A 6013-nucleotide genomic window follows, 5' to 3' on the forward strand; every position below is an offset into this window, starting at 1 on the left:
TTGGCCTCTAACCATGCTCTTGCCTTTGGCCCTCTGTTTTATAGTTCCTGAATTCCCTAATATATCCTGGCTTGCTTTGAATCACAAAAGTGGTCTTTAAGTTAGTCCTTCCCTTTTGTTTGTGGTTTAGACATTAGCTTATCTCATTTCCTATAGCTGACATTGTCTTCAAACCAAACCCAGTATAGACGTAAACACTCAAGATGACCTACAGGCACACAAGCATATTCTCAAAGTACATCTCACAGGTCATTTCCCATATAAAAATGTAGCAAAAGTGGTGATCTCTTTTTCGCAACATTCATGTGATTACCACAGGAATTTGGGTTCAATTTTTTTTTTCTACCTGACAGGGCTCAATTCTCCACTAACTATTTACAATTCATGTTATTGGGAAAAACAAACAAACAAACAACCCTAAGAACAACAACCATTTTTTTAATGCATAAGCTTTATTTCATAAATTGGATATCACTTTCCTTTCAAAAAATAACATCCTTTTAATACTCTGTGTAATAGGAACAAGCATTACTATTCTTGAAGAAATGTTGGATATAGCAAAATGTATATATATATTTATGCAAGAGAAAAGCATAGTGGTAAATGTTTTTGCAAACTTGTCTTATGTTAGTCAGATGAAAGAACATCAGATGCAGTCCTTTGTAAGCTGATGTGTGAGTCTGCGTTGTAAACTTCACAGTTTCAGGTGTCATGATTAAAGTGATACATGTCACAAAGCTTGACAACACTAACATAGGCAAGGGTCAACTTCCACCTTTCACATATTCATACTGATGAAGGAATCAAGGGTTTTGATAACTGAAAATCAGAAGTATAAACTAAAAGGTTGAAGACACATCCAATTTACATCTACATCCTTTGCTCAGAAGTGCTTTCCAGACTTGCCCCAAATAGGTGAAATAGATTGCATATCGTCTCCTACTACTTCATTTAAAAATTCAGTGAACTAGTATGTTGACTCTGAGAGCTGTTTACATGACTTTTTTTATTTTTTATTTTTTTGTATTGGTAGGTGATTCAAAGGAGAGAAAGCTTTCTTAATTGCTAACTGCTTACTATTAGAATAAAACTGAATATATTTCAGAAATGCATTCTCCCTTTCTCTGTATGCTAGAAACAGGAATGTAAAACACTGAATATAAAACACTGATTTGTTTTCCAGATCCCAGTACATAGATTGGATACTGATTTTCAGATACTTTAATAGCTGATTCCTAACCAACCTTTATATCATGCACTGTCAGCCTAGAAATGGTTGCCAGTGATTCCCGTCAGTCTTAAATAGATTATTTTCAGCCACATATGTCAATTAATAACCCTCATTTCTAACAGATATAAATGCAATATGCTTGCTTGGTAGTTTTTCTTTCACACTAGTACAGATTTTAAAACAGTAAGGGTTCTCTTTGAAATGTTTCTCTATGTAAACAGTGTTATATCCCACCCAGAAAATCTGCATTGGCTGCAATTGGCCACAACTTGCTTGGAATAAAAAGAAACCAATCAGAAAACTCATTCTCATATCTACAATAAATAAAGCTGTTTGCATACATTCAAAGTGGATATGCTCCACCTGTTTGCTCAATAACATGCCCTAGATTTAAGTGGCAATTAAAACTCATGACTCTCATCTGAACATTAGCTGCCAGGAAATGCCCCACCCAGATGAAATTTTTGCTTAATTAACAAAGGAAAAAATATTCTCTGAGCGCTTAACACATGGTTACTTTTCACTGAGTGTTTCATATTTCCTTTTTATGGGAATGAAACCATTCAATTTTATGATTTTCTTCACTTATGAAGCACTCATAAATATGAACTTGATCTTGTAAGATGCTGAGCATCTGGCACTGGTCCAGAAAAGCACTTCAGTGCATCTTTAAGTATGAAACTAATTTTAGGGTTTAACTGACAGATATCCTAACTGCCTGTGCACTTTTATGGATCGGTAGGGGTGGACAGGAAGGACAAAGAAATGGAAAATAAAGTTTTGTCTGTGCTAGGTAGTACCTGCTGAAAGAGTTCATTGCAGGGTTAGTAGAAGTCTGAGCCTTTCCATTACCTGGCAGACCACTTTTTGCCTTATCACCTTTCTCTTACCTTCAGCAGAAGAACCTTGGGCTTATTACTGACTGTGGTCCAGTACATGTTGTCAGCTACAACAACAAATGGTGTCAATCCAGGTGGTTCCTGGAATAACTGAGGAATACAGCAGAGCATAGTGATTGCATGGTGGCAAATATAACAGAAGTAATGAAGGTTCTAGTTTCCTGTGGGTCTAGTCATATTTCATGTTTCAGTGCAAAACTATGGCAGTTGCATAGTGCCTATCACACAGCAAGGAATTCTTGCAGAATGCTTTGTCCAGATTAAGAGCTGTCCTACTGTTTCATAAACAGTTTGATGAGAATACTTAGGTGCACAGCTGAGTACAAACTTAAGGATGCCCATCCACTGAAGAATGCATCTTTTTGCCAGTGCAGGACTTGATTCACATTGTCCACACTCAATCAAAGTTGATGGCTTTTATATGCTTTGATCTGGTGGAAGAATATGAGAATGACTTCACTGATCCAAACCGAGTCAGTCCAACCCAGCATTCTATTGCCAACATTGAACCTAAGCAGATGCCTAGGGAAGACTAGAAGCAGGGCAAATAGATTTACCCATATCCTGCAATATCTTCTAAACCTCAAACTGTTGTCAAATGAAAGGATTCTCAGGCCCAGCATGGTAGGCCTATTTAGCAACCCACATTGGCTGCCCCTCTCAGCCTTTTCCAAAGTTTCCCTGAGCCCCTCTTAACTTCTTAAATCCAGAATGTATTTTAGCAAAACTCCGTTGTAAGGAAAGATACCTTTTTCATGTTTTGAACATGGATCCTACCGACTGGCAGTTTTATGAGTTTCCCTGGATCTTATAAGTGTCATCTTGGCAGAGATGTGAAGATTTTATCTCAATCCACCCTCTTCATTCCAAAAATCTCATTATCTTGAAGATCTCTTTCAGAATCCCCCAATGTTCTCTTTGTTTCCAGGGTGCCTGTACAGCTTTTGATCACCCTATTCCTATTGCAATACACTTTTTTTTGGAGGTTAGGGAGGGATTCATGATTTCCCTGGTGAGGATTTCAGTTGACTAGTATTCTGAAGAGCTTATTCATTCAAATTGCCATACTTTGGCCTAATTAGTATGTCATAATTTACCTTTAGTGACTGATAGTGCCAAGGCTTTATACTAAAGGCTATCTGTTCCAATAGTTTGAACCCCCATCTTCCCTCACTTCATTGTTTTCACAGAACTGTTGTATTAATTGCCATTCCAAAAGCTGGGGGGGGGGGGGGGGGGGGGGGGCAGACAGAGACGGAAAAAGAAAATGGTAAAAGGACATACTGGATATTAATAACAGCATGAATTACAAAACTCTGTTGGTTCTAGCCACTCATTGTTAGTTTTCTATTTATGGGCTTGATTTTAGAGGTATATTCATCTGGTTTGAATAACTGCTAATAACATAGACTTTGACTGAAGCTGTCTGAAAATAATATGTTTCACTGCATTGGAAAGACAAAGCCCAACTTTGGTTTTCCCTTCCCTTCCCTTCCCTTCCCTTCCCTTCCCTTCCCTTCCCTTCCCTTCCCTTCCCTTCCCTTCCCTTCCCTTCCCTTCCCTTCCCTTCCCTTCCCTTCCCTTCCCTTCCCTTCCCTTCCCTTCCCTTCCCTTCCCTTCCCTTCCCTTCCCTTCCCTTCCCTTCCCTTCCCTTCCCTTCCCTTCCCTTCCCTTCCCTTCCCTTCCCTTCCCTTCCCTTCCCTTCCCTTCCCTTCCCTTCCCTTCCCTTCCCTTCCCTTCCCTTCTTTTCAAGGTGAGAAAGGGACACAGATGACATCTAATATCTAATGTGTCAAGGTTGCCAAGTAACAGGCTATAGATGTGTCAGTGAAGTCTGTTTCCATGAGAGGAATTCAGTAGTATACAGTTAGAAATAAACTTGTTCTTGTCTCTCTTCTCCTTCCCCCTCCTTTTTGATGAAAAATCTTCTGTGCTTCAACCTATTAAGAGTAATGCAGTAAAACAAAGAATACAGTACATGCTTATGAGAAAAGTATAAAAATGGGCACCTATGCTAATTGTTTGTGTTCTAAGTCTTCAAAATACTGGAATAATTACTGTAAAATACCCAGTATCAGCTTCCAGAAATAAATGTCTGACAGAATAAGCACTTAAACATGGCATCATTTCCGGTGAAGTCACTTAGATTAAAGAGGTGCCATAAGTAAAGTGCAAGCTTAATTGCTGAATCAATTTTAGAAGAGCAGAGTTTGATTCATTAGAATAACAAGATGCATAAGAAATGGCCAGTGGGAATTTATGAGGAAGAAGTTACGTCAAACCAGTGGATTTTTTTTTGTTTATATGTTTTTGTTTGTTTGATGATTTGTTGTTTTTTTTTGTTTTGTTTTGTTTTGTTTTTTCCTTTCAGTGTGAGAACTCACTTGGTCAACAGTGGAGAAAGCTGTAGCTATGACATTTTAAGAATCACTACTTTTTTGACACTCTGACATTACTGATTCATGATTTACTCTCAGGCTACATCAGGGGAGTTTAGTAGCAGTCTGTACAGGACAAGAAAGTGGTCAATATCTCCATTAATGATTTTCATTGTGGAATAAAGGGTCTCCTTATAAAATCCAATGGAAATGTTTGCAAGCACTTTGGAGGACAGGATTAGAATTTGCAATGTTCTTGATAGACCGGAGAAACAGTCTGAAATCAATAAGGTAAAATTCAGTAAGGACTAAAGACAAGCATAAAGTACTACGTCCTGGAAAATAGAATTAAATCTCCTCCAAACAAAACTACTTAAGTACAGAACTATAGAGATTTTATATACATATTGAATCATAAATTAGGCAGTAGGTCCTTCCCAAGGATCATTTGCTTGCTTTGCATTAATTTGTGTATCCTTCTGCTGCTTCTTATGATGAACAGTCTTTCTGATCAAGGCAGTTCCAAGGAAAGGCAAAGTGCATTTGGCTGAACACTTTGTTGACAGGTCTGTAACTATCAATAAAGAGTTGCCTTATGTCTGGCCGATATTACTAGAGAAGTTTTAGATCCACCCAAGCTTGAAGTGTGTGGAGGGACCTTAAGTTAGATATGTTAATGAGTGTGCCAGAACCAAACACCTATGTTTTATTCATGAAGCAGCTAAATTGGGCAACCTGGATCTTTGCAAAGAATGTGCTCTGGCCAAGAATGTGTTCTGTATACAAAGATGACATTCAGACGAGTGCAGGCCTAAATTTTCATGAGATTTGAATTTATTTTATATCAAACCACATTTCAATCTACTGATAGTTTTCCTAGGCTTTACAAAAAAAGTGGTGCCTATGATCTGAAACATGCAGTAGAGCATGTATTTTGGAAGGCTGGTTACAAGCTCATTTCGATCCATCTTGTGAATGCATGTCAGTCTACTGTAAAGAGTATCACCAAGGGGATAGGACAAAAAGACAAAACCAGAAATAATATCCACAGAAGTTTAACTGAAGTCTAGTGTATTCAATGAATGCTACCCTTACAAGAGGCTGCATACATGCCTCTAACATCTTTTCTTTTTATTTTCTTTTGTTTCCCCTGGCAGTATTCCTCATTAGCATCTTGTTAAAAATGAGGATCATTAATTATTTTTTTTTGAATGTTGTAAAGTGCACTTGCTGCTAAAAGTGTTAAAATTGTATAAATTCTTAAAAAAATATATTTAGGGAAAAGATAGTGTTATCAAAAAAATTTTAGATGAAATCAAAGCCTTCCAGATTTTTTCCTCCATTTTAAAAAATGAGAATGACTATAGTCAAACATCCCGTAGCCTGGTTCAGTCCTTTTATTCATTTGTGAGTTATGTACATTCAAGTCCCAATTCGCCTTATTCAGAGAAATGATATTTACTTGAATCTTTCCTGTTTTAGAGGATTTATTTTGCTTTACTTTT

General features: G+C 37.4%; 1 long non-coding RNA gene across 2 annotated transcripts in view; it reads left to right on the plus strand.

Annotated features, from left to right (window-relative positions):
* The window catches only part of LOC308195083, a 252908-nt gene that overhangs the window by 196788 nt on the left and 50107 nt on the right, over positions 1-6013 (plus strand). The window lies entirely within an intron of this gene.

Source organism: Anser brachyrhynchus (assembly GCF_964034855.1).
Source record: "Anser brachyrhynchus genome assembly, chromosome: 4".
Classification (NCBI taxonomy): domain Eukaryota; kingdom Metazoa; phylum Chordata; class Aves; order Anseriformes; family Anatidae; genus Anser; species Anser brachyrhynchus.